Here is a 12,782-nt window from a genome sequence, read left to right on the forward strand (position 1 = left end):
AGTGAGATCAAGATTACCATTCTTCATAAATAAAGTGCCCGCGTAAATAACATACCCACACATATAACACCCACAACATATCTAGGAAAATAATGTGCAAGGAGGTTGCGCAGTTAGCAAAAAAAATGTAAAAGTGAGCATTATGCATGTAAAAATATGCTAAGTCATTTAAACATTTGGTGTTCCAGTTTTCTCATCCATAAAATATTATGTTTCTAGCAAGGTTATTGTGAGACTACATCATGCAAAGAATGGTTATTACTATGCCGCACCTGTTCCTCTGTTATTGAACAAAGGAAATCTCCAGGGCTTCAAACTGATTTGTTCCAGTTCGAACCCCTGCTGAGATTTTGCATTTCCACCCCAGATATACTGAATCAGAATGTACAATTTAACAAGACCCCTAGGTGATTTTTATGTATAATAATTCTCAGCAGGTGTTCATACCGGAACAAATCAGAGTTCAAAGCCCTCAAGGAAGAAACCAGAGAGTTTACAAATTCTAAACGTCTATTTGATTCTGGAATTCATATTCCAATACCCAAATGTGTGTGAATTCAAAATTTGTGTCTCCTTATAACATTCATTACTTTTATTGCACAACTAAAACATATTCAATGTAGGAAAATCAAAATGCAGGGAAAAGAAATCATTCACATCTTTATTCTCAAGGTAATCACAGTTAACATTTAGGTAGTTGTCCTTGCAGGGTTTTGTCTATCTACCTAACAAATAACCTGTCATGGGTTGAATTATGTCCCCCCGCAAAATGTGTGTATCAACTTGGTTAAGCCATGATTCCCAGTATTGTGTGGTTGCCCTCCATTTTGTGATTGTAATTTTATGTTGAGAGGATTAGGGTGGGATTGTAACACCACTCTTACTCAGGTCACCTCTCTGATTCAAAGTAAAGGGAGTTTCCCTGGGGGGTGGCCTGAACCACCTTTCATCTCTCAAGAGATAGAAGTAAAGAGAAGCAAGCAGAGAGTTGGGGACCTCATACCATCAAGAAAGAAGCACCTGGAGCAGAGCGAGTCTTTTGGACCCAGGTTTCCTGCACAGAGAAGCTCCCAGTCCAGGGGAAGATTGACAGGAAGGACTTTCCTCCAGAGCCGACAGAGAGAGAAAGCCTTCCCCTGGAGCTGACACCCTGAATTTGGACTTCTAGCCTACTAGCTTGTGAGAAAACAAATTTCTCTTTGTCAAAGCCATCCACTTGCAGTATTTCTGTTATAGCAGCACTAGATGATTAAGACATAACCAAACAAAGAAAACTGAAATTAAAATACGTACAATCTTTAGTAAGTTCAAATTTTTAGTTAGCATATTGTGACATTTTTCCCTGCCCATACTTTTCTACAGCATAATAATTTAATGCAATAATGGCTGCATATATTTCATTGTATAACTTTACCAGTATTTATGAAACAATTTCCTATGTTTATATTGCTGAACTCCTCAAAATATCATCAGACAACCTGTTAATAAAGCACTACAAACTCATTACACTAGGGAGAATACCACTTTGACAGTTTTACTGGTGTTTCGAAAGGGGCAAGTCAGAAGTATTTATAGTCGTAGTTTTGGCCTCAAGGGGCTTAAAGAAGTTTTTCAAGGAGGGGAACTGATTGAGAATCGGGCAAAGTTCATGGTTTAATACTTTAGGTTGGTGGGGACAGTGAAGTGAGTTTTGATACATAAATTGATGAACAAGCTATTTGGCCAGGTGAGAAGATTACTGTCTCCAATAACTTGATCTGAAGAAATTTCCTGAACCGAACAGTAAAGCTAATTATTAATTTATAGTTTTAGATTTCCTAGCAAAGTTGTCTTAAAAAAAACAAAAACAAAAAACCAAGTCATGTTGACATAGGAGGTCCACAGTTTTATCTAATTTATATGAACTTAAAACCAGTTAAACCAGTTAGTTGCCTTGGAGTCCACTCTGACTCATGAAGACCCTACGTATGCTGAGTAGAACTGTACTCCGTAGTGTTTTCGAGGCTGTGGTCTTTTGGAAGGAGATCATTAGGCTGTTTTTCCTACGCACCCCTAAGTGGATTTGAGCCGTCAACTTTTCAGTTACTAGTCAAGTGCTGAACCATTTGCGCCACCAAGGGCCTCCTCATATGAACTTCTAAAAAAAACCCATTGCCATGGAGTCGATTCGGCCTCATTGCGACCCTGTAGATTAGAGCAGAACTGCCCCATAAGGTTTCCAAGTAGTGGCTAATAGATTCAAACTGCTGACCTTTTGATTAGTAGCTGAGCTCTCACCCACTGGGCCACCAGGGCTCCCATATGAACATAGATGTTCTCAATTATTATTTATTTTAATATTAATTTTTCTGAGTATATTTTAAATATCCATTTATCTTTATTTTCACCACCACCGCTACCTGAATCCAAGCTTCACTTCCTCTTACCTTGCCTTTAATCTGATCACCTCAGGTTGCTGTGTAATTCATTTTCCACAAGGCAGCAAGAATGAACTTTATGAAAGGGAAATATCACATCTATTCTTAAAAGTCTTTCTGCACTGTCCTCCACATAGTTTAAAAGGCCCCATGAGATCCTCTTCTTCCCATTTCTACAGCCTCATCTTGCTTACTGTACCTTAACCCCATTGGACCTCTTTTGGTCCCTTGAATTTGAAATTTTTTATCTCCTAGAACGCTCTTCTCTGTATACTCTGTCTTTCATCTAGTCATCCTCCTCATCCTTCAGATCTCATTCTGTTCATCCTTTCTCAGAAAAACCTCCTCTTCCTACCTGCCCCCACCCAGGACAAATGTGCATTCTCATGGTTCCCGACAGCCTTCCTTTATATTACTTAACATTTTTAAGAACTATTGGTTTAATGCCTATCCTCCTGAGTGGAAAGTAAATTCTAGGGAATTGGGGGCAGTATTTATGTTGCTCTACATTATATCTTCAGAGTGTCTGGCCCAATGCACACATACACACATTCATAATTTATAGACTACCCAGTAAAAACCAAAAATGTTGAAAAATTGATGGCATGATTTTGTACATTCAAGATGTGGGAGCTCTGTGTTTTGCTTTCTATTATTACATACCTTGACAACTCGCCCAGGTTAAATGCCTCCACTTCTAAGAATACTTTTTCACGCCCAAACTGAGAACACACCTTCCTTGTTAACTGAACTAAGCAGTTGTGAAAAGGGGGTGTTATTCACAAATTTGCTACTAATTGAGTACCCCCCCAACAGATATAATTGATGAAATAGAAAAGGATTAAAATGAGTGTTTAGAGCAAAATGTGTATGGCCCTTTCTGTTCTTATTGTCATGGCTCTCAGAACCTCTAAAAATCTGTTCCTCCTTTTGAATGGAAACCTAGTTTTGAGTGTGTGTGTGGATGGTAGGGTGTAAGGAAGGTAAGCACGTTCTTTTTTTTTTTTTCTTTTTTTTAACTTCAACCATACGGACCTGTTCTGACTGGATCTGGGCCATTCTATAATATAGCTAACTCTCAGTCACCACACTGAGGGAAACTGGCATAACATGGAAAAATAAAATATGACAATAACCCAAATAACATATTGCCATTGATTTTTTTTTTTTTAATTTTACTCCTAAGCTTTGAGTTATAATAATACCTTGTAATTGTACAGGACATTTGATTTTAATATTTCTTTTACATGTTTCGATTTTGATGGGGTAGGCTTAGCTACATAAACATATCAACCAGTTGCCATTGAGCTGCTTCTGACTCATGGCGACCCCATGTGTATCAGAGAAGAACTGTGGTCCATACGGTTTCCAGTGGCTATGACCTTTTGGAAGTAGATCACCAGGCCTGCCTTCCAAGGTACCTCTGGAAGGTACCACTTAATTGCGCCACCAAGGGACTCCATAGAAACAAATAAGAGTCTCAAAATACAGTTCCTTAAAGGATGAGAGTTTGTTTCTTTGGTCCAGAGCAGAGGTTTTGGGATAGTAACAGCTCTGCTCCATGAATTCTTTCAGGGATTCAGGGTGATGTGGCTCTGCCATCTTCCACATGATGCTTACAAGATTGTGCTAGGAATCGCCATCCCAGTCATCTGGCAAATGTGCAGAATATTAAAGAGCATCTATAGGCCAGGCCTGGAAGGGGTATATATCATTTCTGCTTATATGCCTTTGACAAGCACTTAATCTCAAGGCAAGGGAATCTGGGAGAGGTACTCTAACTAAGTGCTCAGTCCCAATCCTATTTCTGTAGAAGAAGAATGGAAGAGATTTCGGTGGATAGGTTTAGCCACATGCATTTTTTCATTGGGCAAATAGATTGTTAAACCTCTTTAGGTCCTTTAAGAATTATCAGCGGCCTTGATGATCGAGGATGTGAATAACTTCTACTTGAATAATAGTAAATTAGCTGGACATACCATGTCATTATCCCAATAAGATAGAAGTTACCATAATTATGGCATTTTATGCAAATAATGCATACCTTCTACATTTCTTTGCCAACCCCCCCAACCCTGAGTGAAAATGTGCTGTGCTAATTTTTCTTTTTCACAGAAACATGTAAAAAAAAAAAAAAAATTGGCATAGTGGCTCTTATGAAAATACCTCGGAGAGGGGGAGGCTGTGGTTGGCAAACAAAGATACATGTTATGTGTGTAAAAATATAGTATGCAGATTTGTTGACAAGCTGAGTAAGAAAATACATTTTAAAATCTATTCTGATGGGTACAGTTTGAATTGCTTATCTGATACATCACATAGCTAACTCTTGGCATTGTCCCCTATGTGATGAAATTTTTTTTTCCAACTTTTGACAAAAGTAACTTAAAATTTAAATCACTGATTATTATAAAAAGTTTCAAACTACATAAATTAAGTGAAGAGTGTTGGCCCAGAAATAGGCAACAAGATTAATAAAAACATAATGGAGAGTAATGAAGTGATCCCTTGTATAAACGGGTATATGATAAAAGAGTTTTTTCAAGTAAGTGAGAAACAACAGACTACTCAATGAATGCATTGACAAAATTATCCATTTGAGAAAAAAACGGAAGTATATCACACCATCCACAAAAATAAATTTCAGATAGGTTAAAATACTAATCATAATAGCAATAGCAATATTAGGAGAAAATATAGGCATTAAATAAAAACAAACCTGGACTTAGATAGTGAGAGACTTTATTCAGGAAGAAGAATTACTGCAGTAGAGAAAACTCTCCAGTCTCAGAAATCTGCAAGTATCTCCAGAATTAGTCAAAAAAGCTTTTTCTCATAGTCAGAGAATGTTTTACCCTAATGATGGGCTAGGTCCCTGGGTGGCACAAACCATTTGTGCTTGGCTACTAAAGGAAAGGTTGATGGTTTGAACGCATCCACCAGTACCTTGGAAAAAAGTCCTGGTGACCTATTTTGTAGAGATTAAAGCCAAGAAAGCCCGTGGAGCTCAGCTCTATTCTGTAACACACCGGGCCGCCATTTTTTGGAATCAACCTGATGGCAACAGGTTTGTTTTTCGGTCAGGGACGGTCTATTCTTTAGGAGAGGCTCTGAAGCGGTGATGGTGGCGGTAGGGGTTGTATGCTGACTCAGGCAGAGGGTGGGACAAAGTTCAGGGACCTGGGGGAAGGAGCAAAGATTAACCAGTTTGGTTAACTAACATCAGCTAACTGTCTATGGGGCAAAGAATAGGAATTTGGAGGGTTTGTGTCTGGCCTAGTAGGTAAACAAGAGGGGTATTTGTGAGTCTTAGCTAAGTCATATAGGGAAGGGTGGCGGCAAAGGTCAGTTGTTTTAGGGTCAGACGTTGTTGTCAGCTGACTCCTAAATAAAAGCTGATAAAGGGAGCACATTCTTTTCCCTTTTTAGTGCTTGCTCCCAAGCCTGAGCAAGAGTTCAGGAAGAAGAGAAGTCTGACTAAAGCTTGGTCAGAACAAAGCAGAGGGAAAGAAATGGGCAACTGTGAACATTTGGTCATAGGAAAACATTTATAACCTTGGGGTTAGGAAAAACTTCTTAACCAAGGTATAAGAAGCACACAGAAACAGATCACACAGGGCTTTCCAGAGCATGTAAAAGATTGTGGTCTCCATTACACTACCATGTATAATGACCCCTTTCTCTGAGACATCAGTATTACCTGCATCCCTATCCCCAGCATGTGACTGGTCACTCCTGGGGAGAAGTCCCCACCCACTAAAGCCCCAGCTGTATTTGGTGTGCCCCTCTGGCCTTGTGGGCAAGGGAGGGGGTGGCTGACCGCTCCCTGGCCTCCACCCTGCCTTGCTATTTGCTGTGCTTTAGGAAGAGTGTTAAATTATGGACACCCCTAGGGGCCCTCCCTGTCCTCTAGGACCTCTTATACTAAAGATCCAGTTCTCTAAGAAATATATATATATGACTAGAGAAGTGATTGGAATATTTTAGCAAGGGAATGATGGGATCAGATTTGTTTTCAAAAGATCATTCTGTCAGCTGTATGGAGATGGAAGAGAACAAGAATGAATGCAGTTGGAAGGCTTTTTTAGAAAACTGATTGAGAGACGAACATTTGGCCTGGCGATAAAATGGAAAGAAATGAATAGATAATTCTAGTAATGGTTAGCGATAGGGGTATGAGGCAGGGACAAGAGACAAGTCTATGAAACTAATCAGGACACAGACCAGTAATTGCCTGGTAGGGCCTACTAAAGATACTGGACTCTATTTTTCCTAAGGATATGTCAGTAGCTAACAAAGGTATTTGCACTGAGAAAGGACATATTAGATTTCTTCACTGTGAATTCATTGGAGAAGGGCAAGCTGGTGACTAATACCTTAATCCAAGTGAATTTAAAACCCTTGAATCAATTCAGACTCATAGCAACCCTATAGGACAGAGTAGAACTGCCCCAGAGAGTTTCCAAGGCTATAATATTCGTGGAAATAGACTGCCACACCTTTCTCCTACAGAGCTGCTGGGTGGGTTCAAATTGCTGACCTTTTGGCCAGCAGCTGAGAGCTTTACCACTGTACTACTAGGCCTTCTTTAAATGATTTTTTTAAGGCTGCAATTCAGGTGAAAGCTTACAGAGCAAACGAGCTTCTCATTAAAGAGTTAATACACAAATTGTTTTGTGACATTGTTCCCAACCCTGCTATGTGTCAACACTCTCCCCTTCTTCAGCCCACGTTACCTGTTTCCGTTTGTCCAGTTTTCTGTCCCTTCCTGCCGTCTTTGCTTTTGGGCTTGTAGGCCCATTAGTCTCATATACATGATTGAACTATGAAGTACGTACCTCATGTGTGTTATTGCTGGCCTTTTTTGTTGTTGTCGTTAGGTGCTGTCAAGTCAGTTCCGACTCATAGCAACCCTATGTACAATAGAAGGAAACACTGCCTGGTCCTGTGCCATGCCCACAATCGTTGTAATACTTGAGTCCACTGTTGCAGCCACTGCGTCAATCCAACTCGTTGAAGGTCTTCCTCTTTTTCGTTGACCCTGTACTTTATGAAGCATGATGTCCTTTTCCAGAACTGATCTCTCCTGACAACATGTTCAAAGTATGTAAGACATAGTCTCGCCATCCTTGCTGCTAAGAGCATTCTGGCTGTACTTCTTGACCCTATAAACCTGCCTGATCTTTGGCTGAAGGGTGAACCTCCGGAGTGACTTCAATATTGCATGAAAATGGTGTGCGGGGGCCATATTCTTGGGGTTCTATAGTCTCTGTCAGACCAGGAGCCTTGTCTTTTTTGTGTGTGTGTGTGAATTTGAATTTTATTCTACAACTTAAGTGAATTTAGGGGACCAAACTACGGCATTTGCATTGAGAATGACATGATGTATAAAAAAAAAAAAATGTATATATAGACTTGTTAATGCTTGTGAGAGTAAGGAGGAAGAGCTGTTATAGGTGCCCCTCAAATTTCACTGATACCTGGAGGAGGGGCAGGTGTGGAGGGAAGGCAGGAGAGTAGTTAAATTTTAGGTATCTTGAATTAGAGGTAAACCAGTGTCTGTCAGGTGGATTCTGACTCATGCATGGTGACCCCTCGAGTGTCAGAGCAGAACTGTACTCTGTAGAGTTTGAATTAGAGGTCCAAAGGGAATATCCAAGAGGAAATTTCCAGTAGGGAGTTGGCAACTGAGGTCTGAAGCTCAGAGAGAGATCTGAGCTAGAGATACAGATTTCAGAGTTGTTATTAGCATTTCAATATTGTAGCTGACCCTGTTGGTGCTTTCCCTTCCCTTTATCTGGAATCTCAGGGCTGTGTGCCAATCCTCCAGCTCTGTGTTCTTTGCTTCTAACACATTGTACCTGTGACTTTTTTCTCAGTGGCACACCTTGGAGCTACCCGAGTTATTTGACTTACAAGGACCAAGAGCTCTAGTTCATGGGATTTTAAGTCCCCTCCTTTTTCCCTGCACCGTAGCTGGTGGCCAATGACTGACTGGGGAAGGAACAGGAAAGCCCTTGTCTCAATAGGAACAAAATCTGAGGTACAATTTATACTTCAGAGCTCTCTGTAGATCAGGCTGGGGCATACACATTTTTTGTATAGTTTTTTCCACTTCCTTACTCTTCTTCAGGTCTAAGGGTCTGCTTCTGGGGAACCAGATTTAAGACACACAATAATTAAAATAAAGAGGGTGAAAAAGGTAGACCAGGAGAGGATGTAAAACAAGAAAAAGACAGCTTAAGACAGGACTCTGGAGATCACTGTCCTTTACCTTAAGGGCACAGAAAGAAGACCTCAGGAATGAGACTGAAGAAAAGAGGAGACAGAAATGTTGGAGGTGGTCAGGGGTGAGGGCCCATGATTAGAAAATGTGGCATCAGCTATGGAAACCAGCAGAGGAGAGAATTTCAGGTCAGGAGTATGAAATGATACAGAGAAGCAAAGTTAGTTAAGGATAGAAAAGGATCCATTAAATATGGTTACCAAGAAGCCTCACTAAAGCCTATTGGGCATTTAAAAAAAAAAAAGAATTGGAAGGCAAAGACTGATGATAACATATGTTAATTTTTTAAAAAAAGATATTATTGAATACCATTTTTCAGCACCTATTATGGCACACCTAATTGTGCTCATAAGGAATCTGTACATAGACCAAGAGGCAGTCATTAGAACAGAACAGGGGGATATTGTGGTTTAACATCAGGAAAGGCATGCATCAGGGTTGTATCCTTTTACCACACTTATTCAGTCTGTATGATGAGCAAATAATCTGAGAAGCTGGACAATGCGAAGAAGGTTGTGGCATTAGGATTAGAGGAAGGTTCATTAATAAAGTGGGATATGCAAATGACACAAACTTGCTTGCTGAAATGAAGAGGACTTGAAGCACTTACTGATGAAGATCAAAGACTACAGCCTTCAGTATTGATTATACCTTAACATAAAGAAAACAAAAGTCCTCACAACTGGACCAATAAGCGACATCATGATAAACAGAGAAAATACTGAAGTTGGTAAGGATTTCATTTTACTTGGATCCACAATCAACATCTATGGAAGCAGCAGTCAAGAAATGAAACAACGTATTCCCTGGGAAAATCTTTGCAAAAGACGTATTTTAAGTATTAAAAAGCAAAGATGTCACTTTGAGGACTAAGGTGCATCTGACCCAAGCCGTGGTGTTTTCAAGCACCTCGTATGCATGCGAAAGCTGTACAATGAATAAGGAAGACCGAAGAGGAACTGACGCCGTTGAATTATGATGTTGGAGAAGAGTATTCAAAATACCATGGACTGCCAGAAGAACAAACAAATCTGTCTTAGAAGAAGTACAGCCAGAATGCTCCTTAGAAGTGAGAGCGACAAGACTTTGTCTCATGTACTTCGGACATGTTATAAGGACGGACCTGTCCCTGGAGATGGACATTATGCTGGGTGAAGCAGAGGGTCAGTGAAAGAGAGAAAGACCCTCAACAAGATGGATTGACAGAGTGGATACAACGATGGGTTCAAGCACAGCAACAACTGTGAGGGTGGCACAGGACTGGGCAGTGTTTCGTTCTGTTGGGCACAGAGTCGCTACGAGTTGGAACTAACTCGACGGCACCTAACAACAACAACATTATGGCATGAGCTGTGTGCTAGTGCTGGGGTGAGGACTAAATAGGAGTCCCTGCTACTGACAGACCAATAGACTAACTACAGTGTAGTGTGGTAAGTGCAACAGTGGTAAGTGCGAGTCATTATGGGTGCACAGGAAACTCAAAAAAAAAAAAAAGCACTTGCTGTGGAGTGCATCTATGTATGCCAGATAACTGTGATCCATGGGGTTTCTAATGGCTGGTTTTTCAGAAGTAGGTTGTCAGGTCTTTCTTCTAGGACTCAAATCTTCGACGTTTCAGTTAGCAGCTGAGTATTAACTGTTCGTACCACCCAAGGACCTTAAAACTTGCTAATTCATTTTCTCAAATTTATTAATGGCTCTACAAGCGAAATATCAATTTTGGTTTATATTTCTTATTTAATGAAATTTCCTGCTATAATGGTTTTAGTGGAGTTTTAGGTATGCATATGTGTTAATGGAGGATTAAGTGTGTGGTACCCAATGTACTTGGAAGAAATAAGAAAAGGCTTCACTGTACAGATGTGGCTTATTGTTTATTTAGACATTTATTTTTAATAAAAATGTTAGTTTTTTAGCACCTGCTAAAACAGATAAAACCTTTCCTGTTATTAGCTTTTGTTTTATAAATAGTTCATCTCTCCATCTACAAATTCATCTTCTCTAATGGATGATCTGGTAAATTGATTATCTACTCATTGATAAACTTTGTCTGGCTCTATCAGGTTAAGTTATATCTAAGACACAATCACTGTGCCAAGGCAGTGGAAAAGCTAACTGGAAAAAGAAACAGCAAATTGTTTTTTCCCTTGCCTCCAAATCTGCAATGGAGACTGGTTACAATAAAATTCTAAAAGGATGAATTCTCCACTTTGGGGCGTTATCAAGATAACATTATCTCCATTGTTTCTTGTCATTAACTTTGCAGCAAAGGAAATCAATGAATGAAAATATCTGCCTTTGTTTGTTTAAATACTGGAAACTTGTCTCTTCTCAGGGGGACTACTAAGTCTTGCAATTTTCTATTCCAAGTAGCCAAAACAGAGAGAGACAACAAATACTTTTCGGTGTTTGGTTTTCATGATGCATTTGTATGTAATGATCATTTTCAGTCTATCTTCCATTACTTCCCTACTGTTTGTCATACGATCATATCACAGAGAAGGGATGGGATACATTTAGAGCAGATTTCGGCCTGGATTTGACCCTAACATGATTTCATCTAAACGAAATCTAGCATCCCACTTAATGACAGGCCTCTGCTTGCAACTACTTTTCAAACCACACCCCATCTCCATCCTTTGCTTGCTGTTACTGCCTTTCCAGTACTGAAGGGTGTATTTTAAAACAGGATACAATTATGAGTGCTTTGCTTCCGGTTTAGCAAAGTAGAAAGGAGATGGAAGAAGTACCCCGCTGACCTCAATTCTTGTGTGATTATCCTAAATCAATTAAGACACCTAATATGCTACTGTTCAGAAATTTTTTTTCCAATTTGCACTTCATTACATTTTTTAAATCCACATTTTTCATTTCCTTACATTGATTTGTATCTTCACAATGAGATCTAGCAATATGAAACTTTCGGCATCTGTATTTCATTACAGTGTTAAATTTGGTAAAGCCAACATACCTAAAAAACCCTAAAGTTCCTTCTTCCTGAGGTGCCCTGGTGGCACAGTGGTTAAAGTGTTTATCTGCTAACCAAAAGGTCAGCGTTTCAAACCCACCAGCCATTCAGCAGGAGAAAGATGTGGTAGTCTGTCCCTGTAAAGATTTACAGCCTTGGAAGCTCTATGGGGTAGTTCTACTCTATCCTACAGAATCGCTGTGAGTCGGAATCAACTTGACGACGGTGGGTTTGGTTTGGTTTTGCCAAAAGACCAAATAAATTAGTTTATTAAGACATTTATTTTTAATAAAAATATTAATTTTTTAGCACCTGCTAAAACAGATAAAATGTTTTGTTACACTTTTTCTGAAATACAACTAGAAATATTCCTTAGAAGTAAATGTGGTGAGACTTTGGTTTGCTTACTTTGGACACATCATCAGGAAAGACGAATCACTAGAAAAGCACATCATGTTCTTAAAGTAGAGGGTCCACGAAAGCAAGGGAAACCCTCAGTGAGATGAACTGGCACATGAGCTGCAACAAGACACTCAATATCGTAAAGATGGCACAGGACTGGGCAATATTTTGCTCTGTTATATATAATGTCGCCGTGAGTTTGAGCCAACTCAACAACAACTAACATGTAATAGGTATTAAGGAAAATATAAAGGCTGGACTAGGAGTGAAAACTCTCTGAAAGAGATGCAATAACTAATAGAGTACTCAGGGATGGTTTATTGATAAGGTGACGTTTGAGAAATGACTGGAAGTAGGTAAGGGAATGGGACAGGAGGATAGCTAAGAACATTCTCCAGAAGGAAACAGGAAAGTCCCTAATCAGGAGCATGCCAGGTATGTTCCAAGAACAGCAAAGAGGCCAGTGTGGCTCAAATGGAGTGATCCAGGGCACAAGATGAGGTCAGAGCGAGTAAGGGCGGGGAACAGATCTCCCAGGGCCTTGTAGGCCATTTTTAGAACTTTGTGTTTAGTCCATTTGAGATGGGAAGCCCTGGGAAGGTTTTGAGCAAAGGCATGATTTGATCTGACTGAGGCTTTGAAAGAATCGTTGTGGCTGTTATGCTGGGACGAGGATGAACAGGCCAAGGGCAGAAGGCTATTGAACAAA

Source organism: Elephas maximus, chromosome 5 (genome assembly GCF_024166365.1).
Source record: "Elephas maximus indicus isolate mEleMax1 chromosome 5, mEleMax1 primary haplotype, whole genome shotgun sequence".
NCBI classification, from domain to species: Eukaryota; Metazoa; Chordata; class Mammalia; order Proboscidea; family Elephantidae; genus Elephas; species Elephas maximus.